This window comes from Cervus canadensis, chromosome 8 (genome assembly GCF_019320065.1).
Source record: "Cervus canadensis isolate Bull #8, Minnesota chromosome 8, ASM1932006v1, whole genome shotgun sequence".
NCBI lineage: Eukaryota > Metazoa > Chordata > Mammalia > Artiodactyla > Cervidae > Cervus > Cervus canadensis.
The window spans coordinates 14,490,977-14,507,870 of NC_057393.1; the positions used below are offsets into that span (position 1 = coordinate 14,490,977).

The following is a 16,894-nucleotide window of genomic DNA, read 5'->3' on the forward strand; positions in this document are numbered from 1 at the left end:
ATGTGTGTAAGTATCAAACGCGTCTGAAGTGGTCACCCCCAGGACGCCATTCCTTTAGAGAGGGACGAGGTACTCGTACATCTGTGCACACATCGTCCTAAGGTATTTGCTAAATCGTGGCTTGCTCAGAGTGGCTTGTTCAGAATTCCAACATGTGGTGAGAGGTGTGAGAGAAAGAGGATCTCAGGCACCCGGCTCATGAAGTCATTTCCCACCTACCCGAAGCCCAGGGTGGTCAGGGTCCATGCTCACAAGCATGGCTTGTGGAGCAGAACTTGGCATCCGTGTGGCCTGCCTGGTGTATGCCGGCCCCCTGCTCTCCGGGCACCAGGCTAAGGCAGGAAGAGATGGTCTGTCCTCTCATCCAAGCTTGTTTATGCTTTAACACGTCTCTCCTCTCAGAGGACTGGTCCTCTTCTTCCTTCTTCCCCAGTGCACCCCCCCCACCCACCCCACCCAATTCTGGAGAAAACAAGCGGACTATTCATGTAACAAGAGAAAGAGTGAGCAGGGAAGGGGGGAGAGATGCCACCGACAAACTCCATTGAAAGCTGCTGGCTGTTCATTTACATTCACACTTTTAAAAAATGTTAACTAATGATGTTAAATGGTTTGCCAAAGGTCCTGGCAGGTCAGTTGTAGAAGTGTCATTTCTGCCTAATTAGGGCTCTTGTGGCTGCCCGGGGCCTCCCAGTGCAACTGGTGACAAGCCGAGAGCTGACAGCTTCAATTGATGCCAATAGGAAGGTTGGGCCGGTCATGTTTTCCAACTCAGCCAGGTGTTTGCTGAATGGGGGAGGGGGCCTGGCGAGATCTGAGCGCTTCTATGATCCTTTTTCTTTCAGGGCTCCCTCCCAAGTCCTTCCCCTTTGCCTGTCTTGTCTTGTGTCAAGGTCAAGAATGGGCTTTGCTAAATCAGCAGTTTGGGTTATCTCTGGGAGGTCATTAGCAATCCCCAGCCCAGACATTTCAAGTGGTCTCAGACCCCAGATGCTAGATTTTTTTTTCTCCCTAAAAAATCGGAGGGTAGGGAAAGAAAAGTTTTAGGTGAAAAACAATAGTTGGAGAAAACAAAGTGAAAAAGACCCAGAAAGCTCTGCATAGCCATCAAAGCATTAAGCTTCTGAAGACATTCGTAATAATAAAATTCCTCGAGGAGAAAACAGCTAAAGCATCAGTGCTTTAATCAATGCCTTTAATCTTTCACTGAAGAAAAGACAACAGTGAAAAATCCTAACATGTTCCACTGGATATAGAGAACCTGCCACATAGTAGGAGCTGAATAAATAATTTATTGTTTGATTTTTCAGGTGAAAAATCACTGAGAAGCAAAGAGTGATTGATAGAGATACTGCTATTTCTCATGCTTACTTTCATTGTTTCTACAGTGCTCTTTGAATTTCTCAGTTGACCGTGAAATACGTGCTAAGTTGATATACCACATGATGGGGTGATATGATTATCTTATTTTTTGTTTTTTCTTTCTTTTCTTTTTTTTTTTTTTTAACAACTTAAATCAAGCAAAATACCACTGGTGCTGGAGCCCTGGGCTACAGCAACTATGACACAAAAAAGCAGTCCAGTAACAGTAATAGGACATCAGTGTCTAGAGTTTGGAGTTGACACCCTGGCCGATTTGTGCCTGAATTCAACCTACTAGCACTTGAGAGTGTGTGTGTGCGCGTACACACACACACACACACACACACACACACACACTAACTGAGCCTATTAGCAGACCTGGTAGACGATGGGGTTTTGGGAGCAGCGCTGTGTTAAAGGGAGAAACGTGAACTGAAAAAAGCCATGCTTATGAAAATCAAAGCCCAGACCCCAGGATTGCAGTTCTAAGAAGGAGATGGGAGATTCAGGTGATGGGTGTCTGAAACTTTAATTTCACAGCTTCCTTTCTTCACACAATGATGCCTTTCCCACCTGCTGCCCCTGTTTTCTCTAATGTGGGACAGTGAAAAGTAGGGCCAGAGAAAACAGACTGTCTATTGGTTTCATCAAGGAGTGTTGTGAAAATAAAGCAGACAGTGTACCGAGCACACCGTGGGTGATATCTGGCATATATCAGGTGCCGGATGGCACTGAGCTCCCTTCCCGCTGTCCCAGGTTCTTTTTGGTTGGAGACCATATGTGGTGTCAAGTTATTTTCTCAATACCCAGGACATATTTGAACAAAGAGAATTAATAGACTTGACTAATAGGCTGACCTCATGAATGGTGAATGAGCAGATGAATCTAGACGTTTTCAACCAGTTTAGTTGCACGTCTCACACTTCGCCTCCAGGGACCACCTTTGTCACTGAAAAAAGGAAAAGTGAAAGTGTTAGTCGCTCAGTCATGTCTGACTCTCTGCAGCCTCCATGGACTGTAGCCTGCCAGGCTCCTCTGTTCATGGAATTCTCCAGGCAAGAATACTGGAGGGGGTTGCCATGCTGTCCTCCAGGGGATCTTCCCGACCTAGGGATCAAAGCCGGGTGTCCTGCATTGCAGGTGAATTCTCTTCCATCTGAGCCATCAGGGAAGCCCCCTTTGTCACTAAATTCCCTTAAGAACCCACTTTGCATCTTGTCTGTCCATTTTGTGCCACAGCACATGCTCTTTTTCCTCTTCTTCAGCAGCTTCCTGTGTTTGCTTGCACCGCTTCTGTCCTGGGGTGTGGTTCTGCTTCTGGCCCCAGTACTGACCCTTGTCACTGCTTTGCCTCCCGCATCTGCGTCTGTCTCAAGTCCTGATCTGCAAGACCGCTGCAGCTGGGTGTGTACTCTGAGGGCAAATGATTGCTCTCTGGCTCTTACCAATGCTCAGGAGGTGGCCACTTAAGACTGGCCTTGTGGTTAGGAAGATGAGCATTTAAAAATCATTCTGTTGGATATTAATGGTAAAGAAAACCTTCTGAGGCAACTAAACCAGCATGGAACAATAAGCCAATTAGTTACTAAAACTGAAACAGAGAAAACACTTTTGAGAACTTGCCAATAGAGGAAAGAACGTGTGAATTACAAGAAGTCCTCTGGCATACAGTCCCCCCCGACTGTATGCATGATAGCTGATCATTACAGTGGTGACCCTGGAAAACTGGAATTATGTTCAGCTGTATCTGGGGCTTCCCAGGTGGCACTAGTGGTAAAGAACCCACCTGCCAATGCAGGAGACATAAGAGATGCAAGTTCAGTCCCTGGGTCAGGAAGATCCCCTGGAAAAGGAAATGGCAACACTCCAGTATTCTTGCCCATGAACAGAGGAGCCTGGTGTGCTACACTCCAAGGGGTTGCAGAAAGTCAGACATAACTGAAGCAACTTAGCATGCACAGATATTACCTAAGCCTTTCTGAAAGGCAAATCTGATTTTGTTTTTCCATTGTTTTCTTTGACCTTAAACCCTTACTCTGGTTGTCCTGATGTACTGGCAGTTCTATCGATATTTCAGGATGTTTCATGCCTCAGGGCCTTTGAACAGATTCTTCTTTATCCTTAGAATGCCTTTCTCCCTCTTGTTTGCCTGTCAAACCACCTACTCCTTGTGCCAGCTCCTCCACCAAGCTTCTCCTGACACCCCCATGTTAGATTGACCTTTCTCTCTTTTGTATCCCCCTGCAGAGTCTCACATTCATCTCAGTAATCATAGTATAATCATGGTACAAGTTCCCTTTTATTGAGGGCCTTCTGTTTGCCAGCTACGTGTAAGTGCTTTTGCTGTTGTCGGTGGGTGCTCACTACTGATGGGGACACTCAAGGTGCATGTTTGAGGTCACACGCCTTGAAAGAGGACTGGAGCAGTTCCGCCAGTGTGACTGGAGCACACGCATTACCCACCCTTGACCTAGAACCACCCATCTTCGCTGCCTCCCATTATAAGTAGCCACCATGCTGATAAGCCTGGGTGTGTGGTTTCAGTTTTCTCCTCTCTGGATGGTGAGGCCCTGGAGGGTGGCGACACTCTTATTAAGTCACCTGATGTTGTGGCGCTTAGCATAGGGCCAGCACGTGGCAGGGACGTGAATTGTCTCTTGTGGTCTACCCAGGGCTTAACGAGAGCCTCGGTGCTTTTTTAGGGAAAGAGTTCTAGGCTGAAGGTGTTGTAAGGTCAAGGAGGTTGGGGCCCTGAAGGCCAACTTTGCCCAGGATCAGCCACGCACTACAGTGTTCTTCATGTTTGTCTCCAGAGGACAAGGTATGAACAACTGTTCTGTATTTCATGTTCAGTAAGGCTTCCTGAGAGAGCCCTGTTTTTCACATGGAACTACCAAGTCATTTGGGCTTCTGCAGTGACTCAGCAATAGAGAATCTTCCTGCAATGAAGGAGACGCAGGGGTTGCGGGTTTGATCCCCGGATGGGGAAGATCCCCTGGAGGAGGGCATGGCAGCCCACTCCAGTATTCTTTCCTGGAAAATCCCATGGACAGAGGACCCTGGCGGGCCTCTGGGGTCCATGGGGTCACAAAGAGTTGGACATGACTGAGCGAATGAGCATGCATGCACAAATTCATTTGGCCAAGAGTTTCTGCTTGTTTGAACTCTTCAGAAAGAACTCCCCACTGAAGCACTCCACAGTTAGAAATGGGCTTTCCTTTTACAAATATGTGCGTGCAAGTTCTCATGCCTGCTCTTCATTTGATTTCTTTTCACTTCTGTAATCTCTCCTGTCTTGAAAAGGGACTTTTTTAGACATACGTGTAATACAATGATAAGAATGATACACCCGAGAAAAAAGACTGAAAGGGAACCAGGGCCAAGTCAAGGGTATAAAGTGAGGTCACAGATGCATACCAATGAGGTCCTGTGGATTTTGAAAGATGAGCCACAAACGTGTGTCTCAGCCTCTGCGCAGCAGCTGGAGGGGGAGGGGGTTGCAGCAGGTCCCAGCTTGGCTTCCACTGTTCCCCTGTGGGATGCAGAGATACCAGGAACATGAGTTGGGTTTTCCAGGAAACTGTTTGCATGAGGAACCGGTCGTCTCCCAGGCAGAGTGATGCTTCTCTCAGAGGAGAGGGTCATTGTGAGTCTGAGATGATGTCACTCGGGCTTCCCTGATGGCTCAGATGGCAAAGCGTCTGCCTGCAATACAGGAGACCCTGGCCCGGGAAGACCCCCTGGAGAAGGACATGGCAACCCACTCCAGTACTCTTGCTTGGAAAATTCCATGGATGGAGGAGCCTGGTGGGCTTCAGTCCATGGGGTTGCAAAGAGTCAGACACGACTGAGCGACTTCACTTTCTTTTCTTTGATGTCACGCAGTCTGTCCCTCACCTGCCTATAGCCCTGCCTGTAGGCTTGCGCGAACAACGACAGAAGCCCCTCGCTGTCCCGTGTACCTCCCGTTCTGAGAGCAGGGGGGCGCCGGGCCAGCTCCTCGCGGTGATGACCCGGCGACGTGGCGGCGGCTCCAGTGACGCGGCGGCGGCGGCGGCAGAGGCGGTGAGCCCGGTGCTGGCAGTGTTGGTGGCACTTGCGTGGGGGCGGTGGCACCAGCACTGGCGGTGGCGGTGGCATCAGCACGCGCGGCGCCTGTACCAGCAGGAGGCGGCACCACACCTCCCAAGTGCACGCAGCAGCATCGCCGCGGCCGCGGGGGCCGGTCAGCTTCAGCCAAGGGGCGGGGCGTGGCTGGCCGCGGCCCAGAGTGGCTCTGCCTCCCGTGGTGAGGGCCCTGCAGCGGCTCCATGGGAGACAGAAGCCTGGGAGAGAGCGAGGAGGCCCATCCAAGGAGGTATTTGAGGCTCCCCTGGAGGAAGACCTAGGGGCTTCCCCAGGTGACTCTGATGATAAAGTGTCTGCCTGCAATGCGGGAGACCTGGGTTCGATTCCTGGTTTGGGAAGATCCCCTGGAGAAGGAAATGGCTACCCACTCCAGTACTCTTGCCTGGAAAACTCCATAGACGGAGAAGCCTGGTAGGCTATATAGTCCATGGGGTCACAAAGAATCAGACACAACTGAGCGACTTCAGTTCAGTTCAGTTGGAGGAAGACTCCTCCAGTGGCAGGTGGGAATTGGAGCCAAAGAAATGCTGCTAAATGACCCCATTTTTAGCCTTAGAATAGGGCGATCCAGATAGAGATGAGTGATGTTAAGATACAGAATATTTGTGAGATAAGAACAAAGCACTTGGTTAAGAAAAGCTCAGTTCTTCCTCAGGTGGAAGCTGAGCCCTCATTCATTCATTCATCCAGTGACTCACTCAGCAGGCATCAGTGGAACCTTTGCTGGAGTCTGGACTCAGGTTCCAGGGGATCTGAATGGGCTTTGCCATGTGCTGTTCTGTGATCTTGAGAAGGTTACATGATTCTCTACACCCCAGTTTCTCCATCTGTGACATGAACTATGAATGATACTACATATTTGCTTCAGTGGGTTTGTAGAGAATCAGATGCACATGAAATTTTTAGCAGAGTGCCCGACACCCATTAAGCATCCAATAAGCATGAGCTATGTGAGAGGCTGTGAGATGTTCATCGTCCCTCATTAACTAAAGCAGTATTTGTCCATGTGAAATGCTGCATTACCACCATCTAGAAGGATGCACTGTTATCTGTGGCTGCTGCTTGATAGAGAGTTTATGGGTGATTGAACTGACAAATTACTTCTGTTATCTGCCTTTCCCTGGTAGCTTTTTTCCGTGGTAGCTTAGTGACTTCCCTGGTGGCTCAGATGGTAAAGTGTCTGCCTGCAGTGCGGGAGACCTGGGTTCAATCTAGGTTGGGAAGATCCCCAGGAGAAGGAAATGGCAACCCACTCCAGTACTCTTGCCTGGAAAATCCCATGGACAGAGAAGCCTAGTAGGCTACAGTCCATGGGGTTACAAAGAGTCGGACACAACTGGGCGACTTCACTTTCTTTCCGGTAGCTTAGCTGGTAAAGAATCTTCCTGCAAAGCAGGAGACCCTGGTTTGATTCCTGGAATGGAAAGATCCCCTGGAGGAGGGCATGGCAACCCACTCCAGTATTCTTGCCTGGAGAATCCTCATGGACAGAGAAGCCTGGTGGGCTGCAGTCCATAGGATCACAAAGAGTTGGACACGACTGAGTGACTAAGCATGCACATATCTGCCTTTCAGGACCTTTCTGGAGCACATGAACTATGTATGAGATTTCCAACAGCAGGGAAGGAGATCCCAGCTAACCATCTCTTTGGAGCGTTACTCTGTTCCCTGACGCCTCTCCCCCACGTGCTTGCCTAGTTCCCATGAAGGGAGGTGCAGAGGTGCTTAGGGCAACTTATCCAGTCTGCTGGCAACTCTGACTTTCAGAAGGTTCTCCCTCTCTCTCCACTCTCCCTTGACTGCAGCGTCTTCTGTTTTACCCCCAGTGTCTTCAGCTTCTCTTCCTGGAATGTGGTTTTACAGTCTTTTGTCATTCTGAGATCCAGTTTGTTGATATGCCCCCCACTTTAATAATGATATTATTGAGCTACGACTCACATACCACACAATTCACGCATTTAAAGTGTACAGTTCAATGATTTTTAGTGTATCATGGAATTGTACAGCCATCACCAGATCAATTTTAGACTCAACTCTCTCAACTCAGACTCTCAGACTGTCTGTTTGTAGTCTCTGATAGTTATATTTCTTGTTCGTTTGTTCATTTAATAAACACATATTAAGCATTAATCTATGCCAGGCACAGTGATAGATTCTGGGGAGATGAAGGTGATTGGAAGTCTAGATGCTCCCTTCATAGAGCTGGTAATTCAGTGAGTTCTTCAGATTGTAACCCTGTAGTTAAATAAACATGTGATGAGCAGGTGTGCACAGCAAAGATGATTGGGGGAGGAGAGTTGGGGGAATGTCCCTTGGAGGTGACAGTTAAGCTGAGACTTGTAAACGTGTAGGAGATATTGGGGGTGGGAAGGCAGTGAACAGTCCAGAAGGAGGAGCAGAGTCTGCTTGGAGACCACACCGAGCACCTAATTCCCTTTCCATGTTGAGCCCTTAAATATTTGACTGTAGCATCTTCTGTTTTATCCCCAGTGTCTTCAGCTTTTCTTCCTGGAATGTGATTTTTAAGCCTTTGTCATTCTGAGATCCAGTTTGTTGATATGCCCCCTGCTTTAATAGAAATTTTATTGAGCTACAATTCACATACCGTACAATTCTGTCATTTAAAGGGTACAGTTCAATGATTTTTAATGTGTCATGGAATTGTACAGCCATCACCAGATCAATTTTAAAACGTTTTTATTATCCCAAAAGGAATCTCCTTTTCCCATAGCAGTCATTCCTCCATTCCCCCTCCCCAAACCCCCACGATGGGAAACACTAACTGTTTTCTGATGCTAAGAGTTGCCTATTCTGGATACTTCATATAAATGCAATCATACAGAATGTGGCATCTTGTAGCTGTCGTTTTTTTTTTTTTCATTTAGTGCAGTGTTTTTAAGGTTCATCCACATTATAGCATATGCCAGTACTTGACTACATTTTGTTGCTCAGTAGTATTGCATTGTATGGAGAAGCCACAGTTTGCTTATTCATTAGTCAGTTGATGGACATTTGAGTTGTTTCCACTTATTGGTTGTTGTGAATAATGCTGACGTGAACATTTACATACATGTTTTTGTGGAGATGCATTTTTTACTTTCTTTGAGTATATACCTCAGAGTGGAATTTCTGGGTCATGGTAACTCTGTGTTTAACTTTTTGAGATACTGCCAGATTGTTTCCCAAAGCCACTGCACCATTTTATATCTCAATCAGCAGTGTATGAGGGTTCTTATTCCTCCACAACCTGGCCAACAGCCGTTAATCTGTCTTTTTGATTATAGTCTTTCTCCCGTGTGTAAAGTGATATTTCATTGTGTTTTGATTTGCTTTTCATGGATGCTTAATGATAGCATCTTCTCATTTGCTAATTGGTCATTTATAAAATTTCTTTGGAAAAACGCCTATTCTTATCCTCTGCCCATTTTAGCAGAGGGTTATCTTTTTATTATTTATTTGTAAGTGCTCTTTATATATTGTAGAAACAACTTCCTTACACCTGGCTCAGTAGTCTTGCATTCAATCCACTGGTCAGCCTCCCCTGAACTTATCAACTGAATTTATAAATCTTTGATCTGCTGCATTTTTGTACAGTCTAATAATCCCTTCAAAGAAGGGAACAGTTTTATCTGACAGAGCTTTCCCTCTAGGAGTCCACTGTGGGTCCTAGTGATCTTGGCTTTCTACATGTTCATAGACCATACGTCTCCTTTAACGGCTAATCCTGAATCTTTTCTCCCAAACTCACAAGCCAGTTATTCTTTTATTGTAAAAGAATTAACTTCAGATGAAGAAATAGAGAATCACAGAGAGTAAAGTCATACTTAAGTCTGGTAAGTGTGGAGGGAAGACTAGAACTCAAGGCATATGATAACTTATCCTGAGCCCCCTCCGCTTATGATGGAGAAAGTTCATGTGTGGATGGTGGTGGGAGCCAGTGTGAATGTGGACAGAAACTCAGGAGCTCCACATCCTTGGTAAACTTAGGTGGACAGCTTCCTGTACCCACAGTGAAATACTGCTGCTGTGTGCTAGACATAGTGATGCAGTTGCCTGAGCAAACACCAGTGGATGGGAAGAACATGAATAGGGATCTTTTAACCCACATCTGTGGTTTCTTGTTATTTTATTTAATTCAGGTTCCTCTTTGAGCTGAATTATCTGGATTTCACTAATTCGATAAGCCTTTACTCACATTTTTTTTTCCAGGCCCCAGAAAACTAGGGGCTTCCCTGGTGGCTCAGATGGTAAAGAATCTGCCTGCAATGCGGGAGACCCAGGTTTGATTCCTGGGTCAGGAAGATCCCCTGGAAAAGGGAATGGCCATGCAGTCCAGTATTCTTGCCTGGAGAATTCCATGGACAGAGGAGACTGGCGGGCTATAGTCCATGGGGTTGCAAAGAGTCGGACATAACGAGGTGACTTACACACACACAGGTAGGCTCTGGAAATCCTGAGATATAACAGACACAGAAAAGGTGGACAGGTCAGTCCAGTGCCATCAAGTCCCACTGTGGGTACTATGGCAGGATGTGACTTGTCATCCTGTCCCCTGAGGTCCTATGTGGGCAAGATGGCAAGTGACACAGATGAACCAATGTGTAACTGCAAAGAAGCCAACAGATATTTATTTAGCATCTGTCCTAGACATGAAAATATAGCAGTGAATAAGACATGGAAATTCCTGTCCTTGTGGAGCTTACATTCTGGTGTGTGTGTGTGTCTGTCTGTTTGTGTGTTTACAAATCTTGACAAATACATCAGATGATAAATGGTACAGAGGGAAAATAAAGATGAATGGGGGGAGGGACTTCCCTGTTGGTCCAGTGGCTAAGACTTCATGCTCCCAATGCAGGGGGCCTGGATTGGGTCCCTGGTCAGAGAACTTGATCCCACATGCTGAAACTAAGAGTTTTCATGGCACCACTAAAAGACCCTGCCTGCCACAATGAAGACCAGAGATCCCGTGTGCCACAACTAAGACCTAGCTCAGCCAAATAAATAAATAAAAATTTTAAATAAATTAAAAAAAATTTAAAAAGCTGAATGGAAGATAGGGAATGATGGGGTTCAAGGTGAAAATAGGGAGTCCATGGAGGCCTCACAGAGAAGGGGACACTTGCAGCAACCTGAGGAGGGTGGGTGATCAAGCCATGTGGATATCTGAGGGAGGTGCATCCTGGGTGGATGGAACAGCTAGTGCAACGGTCCTGAGGTAGGTGTTGCCTTGAGTGTTAGAGGTCCAGCAGGGAGGTGAGGCCTCCTCATAGCTAGGAGGTGAGGCCAGGGAGGGCCTCGCAGGGCACGGTCTGGGATGCCAACTTGACCTCTGAGACAGGAAGTAAGGGTTTTGAGTGGTAGAATGGCATGATCTAACTTACGTTTTTAAAGGATCCCAATGGTTGTGCTGAGAAGAGACTTTGATGGGGAGTAGGCTAGGCAGTGAGACCAGTTAGGAAGCCGTCTCGAGGTATAGATGGGAGACGGTGCTGGTTTGGGTCAGTACAACAGGGTGGAGGTGGTGAGAAGTGGGAAATGTAGGATCTGGGGATTCTGGCAACCGGATGTAGGATGTGAAAGAGATGAGTAAAAAAGATACCAGCATTTTTGATTCAATCAATTGGAAAGATGAAGTTAGCAGTTACTGAGGTCCAGATGACTGGAGGAAGGGGAGGGGGCCTGTTTGTCAGAGTTACCTATTGCACGTGCAAGTGGAGGGCGGGGGCCTTGGGCTAGAAATATCAAGGTGGGAGCTTTCACACATTGATGGGGGTTAAAGCCGAGAAAATAGAAGAGGGAATTCCCTGGCGGTCCAGTGCTTAGGACTTTTCGCTTCCACTGCAAGGGATATGGGTTTGATCCTTGGTCAGGGAGCTAAGATCTCACAGGCTGCGTGGCACGGCTGAAAAAAACAAGATGGAAGACACTTCCTCAAAGAAGGAGTGTTGATGGAAAAGACATGTCTGCCGATTAAAGCCTTGGGTACTCCCACATTTGGAGCTTGTGGAGAAGAGAAAGAAGAAATGGAAAAGTCGGAGATGCTGTGTGAGTGAAGGAGAGGAAAAGCTTGGGCCCTGGAAGCTGAATGATGAAGGCCTCCTAGGAGGAGGAGAGGCCGCCATGGCAAGTGGTGCTGATGGCCATGACTGATGAGCACTGAGAACTGACGTGTACTCGTGGTCTTCGTGGCCATGGCAGTGATGGAGACGATGGGCAGGGTGAGATGCAGGCTGCATCCCTCCCCAGGTGATCCCAGCGACTGTCCTCTGGGCTCGTCTCAGCTCCACCCTGGTCCTCCCGTCTCTATTGTGGTCCCTAAAATGGCAAAACGAGTTTCTTCTTCTTTGATATTCCTGTGTCGACAATGGTCTTCCTAAGATGTTTGTCAAAATTCAGAAACGGTATTGATTTTCCTCAGTTTTCTGCATTTTGCTAACTTGGACATACTTGATTAATTTTAATATGACTGATCCAGTTCAACCTATTTCTTCCACTTAAACACATATTCATCATTCCTAAACATGTTTGATCACATACAAATTCCCTTAGGAGGTACATTTCCTACACATATATTATTTAAGATAATGATGTCCCCCATGTTGTCACTGTTCTCTGGATCACCCTTCCCATCGTAGGTCCCACGTGATGGGAATTGGTTCTGTGCTGTGTGCTGGGGATGGGAGATGGGTATGTCCAGGAGGAAGTGGAGCCATGTACATAGGAAGAGGTCAGAGGGTCCCTGGTGGATGAAAGACATTTGCGGGTGGTGGTAGTCACTCAGTCGTGTCTGACTCTTTGTGAGCCCGTGGATTGTAGCCTGTCAGGCTCCTCAGTCCATGGGATTCTCCAGGCAGAGATACTGGAGTGGGTTCCCAGTGCCTTCTCCAGGGGATCTTCCCAACCCAGGGATCAGACCTGGGTCTCTGGCTTTGCAGACAGATTCTTTACCATCTGGAGCTGGGAAGCGCAAGTGAAATTGGAGCCAGTAAATAGCCACTGTTGGCAGCGTAGAGACTCAGGATGCAGGGTCTGGGCTGCCCAAATTGCAGCTGTTAAGAAGAGGAAAAATCAGGGGTCCCTGAGTTGGGCGGGTGGTAGGGGCGGTCCTTTATGTGACTCTGTTCCAGAAAGCTGTGAGCACTGGAGAGGCCCAGAGAGACAGGAAGGGAGCACCCCCGGGCGCTGAGGACTGCAAAGGGTTAACAGACCAGGGCAGGGTGCAGACCCCGGAGTGCCGGCAGGTGTGACTCTCCTCCTGGGAAGTGCTCTGGGATGTGGTGGAATAATCTTTCCACCATTCGGCATCCATTATTTTTCTTTGTTTTTAATTTCTATCAAGAGAAATTTGATTTTCACATTCCCTCCATGAACATGATTTACAGACCACATACCGCCAGGTTCCCTGCTCTGACATTTCCCATCTCTGACAGGTGCTGTTTCCCTCTGGAACATCAGGCCTTTCTGTGTTCTGGGGCAGGCTGCAGCATCCCCTTGGAGGGGGTCAGCGTTGGGAGATGTGTCTGTGTCCCTCTCCCTGACGTCACTGCGGTTACGGTTGGTGTCGAGCAGCTGAGCAGGGTAAAGATTGAGTGGATGAGCTGGGCTTCCCCTGAGGGGTGGGCCTGCCTCAACCCAGACCCTCGTCTATTTCTCAGTCCTCAAGGGGCCAGGAGGGACAGCAAGGCTCATAGATTCCCAACCAGGATGGGGCTCATCTGCCAGGGCAAGGAGTTGAGACTTTATTCCATAGATCAGGGAGAACCACCCAAGCTCTTAAGAAGACAGATGTGATTGGGTTTGTTTATGTTTAGAGAAACCCATGGCAGTGCTTGGGGCTTGCCTGGGGGCTAAGTCAGTAAAGAATCCACCTGCAATGCCAGAGACCTGGGTTTGATCCCTGAGTTGGGAAGACCCCCTGGAGAAGGAAATGGCAACCCACTCCAGTATTCTTGCCTGGGAAATCCCACGGACAGAGGAGCCTGGTGGGCTACAGTCCGTAGGGTTGCAAGAGTTGGATCTGACTTAGTGACTAAACCATCACCACCACCATGGCAGCATGTGGTGAGGCAGGGAGGCCAGATGGAGCTGATGCAGTAGCTCAGGTGAGAGGCGGTGAGAACCAGGCCCAGGGCAGGGACACTGGGCGGGAAGAGGAAGCTGGAGATGAGAAGGTCATTGTGGAGGTTGGACAACAGGAATCGGTGCCTGATTGGATGTGCTGTGAAAGTCGGGATGACTTTCAGGTGTCTGACCTGGGCGATGAAATTGATGCCACTGCTTTCAACTCCCCCAGGGAAAACGGTGAGACGATCTTGCACCATCTTCATATTCTGCAGATTATCACGAATGACTCACACTTTTGAGGCAGGAGTTTTTTTGCGGGGAGGAGGTGCAGAGGGAGGGGAAAACGAGCCTGAAATATTCACGCACTGGTTTCGACTCTTCCCCTCTCTTCATTCTGTTGGCAGCCTGACATTGTTAGTGTGGAGCCCAGAGAAATCTTAAACAGAGAATTGTTACGTGTAGATACGAGGATGCCATATCCCCCACTGGATTTCCTCTGCTGGAGCCATGGAAGCAGTGAATAGAAGACCAGCTTGTCCCTGAACTTGACGGCGTCAGGAGCGGCTGGGCTCAGATCACCGCAGATGACTGTGTGGGGGTTACCACTCAGCATACTAAGCCAGCACCTTCTTTCCTGTTGTCTGTGTAACTCCCATTGTTTTAACCGAGCCGACTTCGTAGCCAGGGCTTCATTCACTATAGACAAAGCCTCCGTTAGAAAAAATTAGATCTCTGAAGCTTTTAGAGAGCTGGGGGAAATCACAAGCCATTAGCAATGGAAGTTTCAATTCCAGATCCCTAGGCAGTAATGACAGATGGCAGTTCTCCCTTGTTAATTCTTAAAAAAAATATATTAAATATGAAATAAACAGACCTAGGTGGTGGGGGCAGGGAATGGCTTCCAGTAATTATTTATTCCTGCCTGACTCTGGAATGCAGCTTAGAGTTAGCAATACAGATGATTCTGGCAAACTATAGCTTTCATTTTCAATGTTCAACAGTACAGTTGAGATATACATACATTTATATGTATCTAGAATACTGGAGTGGATTGTCATTTCCTTCTATATATACATATGGAGGAGAAATATTAAATATGTATGCCATATATATGTATGTTGTTTGTTGTTTAGTCACTAAGTCATGTCCAACTCTTTGCACCCATGGATTATAGCCCACCAGGCTTCTTCTTCCTTGATTTCCCAGGCAAGAATACTGGAGTGGGTTGTCATTTCCTTCTCCGATATATTTACATGGAGGAGTGGTATTAGACGTGGGTGCCATGACTTGAATGGCTGAAATAGTATTTCAATTCTGCTTTCTTCAGGTGACTGGATTTTTTTCCCCCTCACTGACCCATTTGAGAATTGTTTTAAAGCAGCCCATTAGAAAAAATAAAAAACCAAAAACTCAGTCACAGTAAAGAAACTGAGCAAATGGGTAGTTGGAAGTATTTTGTAAGCTACAGCATCAGCGGGAGTCTTTTAAGCCATGTACCAAAAATTCTGTTGAAGACTTGAGGCAACCTTAAGCTGGGTATTTCTCATTAAAAAGACTTATCACCAGGAAAGTAAGGGAGACCCTCCACTTAATGTTTCTGTGAGCAGCAGATTTTCCTGAAGACCTTGGCCACACAGGCCATTTGAATCAGGTATCAGAGTTTTCTCATGCAAGCAAGATGTTACCTTTTATGCTTCTGATTACTCCAGGTAAATCAGCTGTGCACTCCTGAGTCAGGAGGCTGGCAGAAAAACTTCCTCTGTTTGCTCCTTCAGGGAAATGATTTGAGCGCTACTGAAATCTCTAGGCCTCTGAGAAAAGGTCAAGAGGGCGTGGATCAAACTGTAATTTGGAGCATTGTTTGGCCTGGCATGTGGCCAACATTCCCTACTTCGAGAGCGGGGATGCCTGAGATGGGCCAGGCACCTCCTGTGTCTGGAGATGCCAGCTAAACAGGGAGAACAATGGCTTCGGGGATTTTACAGTCAGTCTTACAGTGAGCTCTTCCTCTGTTGGGCACCCGAAGATACAGAGGTTTCAGAAAAGATGCTTGGGGCCGGAAGGGGCTTCAGGGATCATCTAGGCAAGTTAAACCAATGGAGTTAAGTATGAGGACCATGCAGTCAGATGGCAGTCAAGTTTTGGACATGCCACCCACTGCCTCTGTCACCAGCATGTAAGTTACTGAACTTCTCTAAACCCCTGTTTCCTCCTTCCTAAAATGAAGAAACAATATCCACCCAAGAGGATAAGTAAGAGGCTTGATCGAGATGATAAACCTAAGGAGCCCAGCACAGTGCCTGGCACACGGTAAATACTTGATAAATATTTGTTAATATAAATTGCCCAGCTCCTTCATTGTGGAGAGTGTAGAAATGAAGAGCTGGAGCAAAAATGAGAATCCTATGGGGTTAACTTTGTCAGATGCATGCACCGCTTAGGAATGCAGTCCTTCCAACCACAAAAAAGCTTTCTGGTTTTGAGCATCGTCCACAGGAGATGGTGAGCAGCAGGCAGAACAATTGAAGTTAGAATTCATCACTGCAAGCTTTAGGGCTATGTCCAAAGGGAGCTGTCCAAAGGAAAATGGCAGATTCTGACCATGCCTTTATTATTTTGGACAACTGACTCAGCTTGTGTAAAGCTGATCTTCCAGTCCCCTCCTAGGGTTTTTGTTTGATGGCATGTTTGTTTTATTTTTGTATTTTGTATCTGAAGCGGAGGAAATCCCTTACTCTGGCCAGATTTACAGGTGACCCAGAGTTGGCTGAGGATGGCTAATTCATTGGCTACTGGGTTCACAAGGGTCCCAAAAGTCTGAAAAGAGTTGAAACTACTGGGACTTACCTGGTGGTCCAAAGGCTAAGACTTTGCACTCCTAATGCAGGGGGGCCTGGATTTGAATCCTGGTCAGGGAACTAGATCCCACATGTGGCAACTGAAGATCCTGAAAATCAAAGATCTTACATGCCAAAATCAAGACCCGATGCAGCCAAGTAAATAAATAGTGTTTTGTTTTCTTTTTAAAGTTGATACTGCTAATAATTAAAACAGAATAGGGAAACATTTAAAGACCTGTGTCGCTGCTGCTGTTTAGTCGCTTGGTCATATCTGACTCTTGAGGCCCTGTAGACTGTAGCCCATCAGGCTTCTCTGTCTGTGGGATTTCTCAGGTAAGAATACTGGAGTGGGTTACCATTTCCTTCTTCAGGGGATCTTCCTGACCCGGGGATCGAACCTTCGTCTCTTTCATTGACAGGTAGATTTCTTTACTACTGAGCCACCTGGGAAGCTCCTTAAAGCCTTGTACTTGGGTTCAAAAGCCAGCTGCATAAAGAAA

The 16,894-nt window shown here is 47.2% G+C and overlaps 1 long non-coding RNA gene across 2 annotated transcripts in view; it reads left to right on the forward strand.

Annotated features, from left to right (window-relative positions):
- The window catches only part of LOC122445892, a 29,122-nt gene extending 14,495 nt beyond the window's left edge, over positions 1 to 14,627 (forward strand). Inside the window, exons 4-5 of one of the 2 annotated variants that reach the window (XR_006270720.1) lie at positions 12,921 to 13,068; positions 13,959 to 14,627. This is a non-coding gene — a long non-coding RNA (uncharacterized LOC122445892). The remainder of the gene's footprint in view (positions 1 to 12,920; positions 13,069 to 13,958) is intronic. The other variant, XR_006270721.1, reaches the window with a different exon arrangement.
- The last annotated feature ends 2,267 nt before the right edge of the window (positions 14,628 to 16,894 follow it).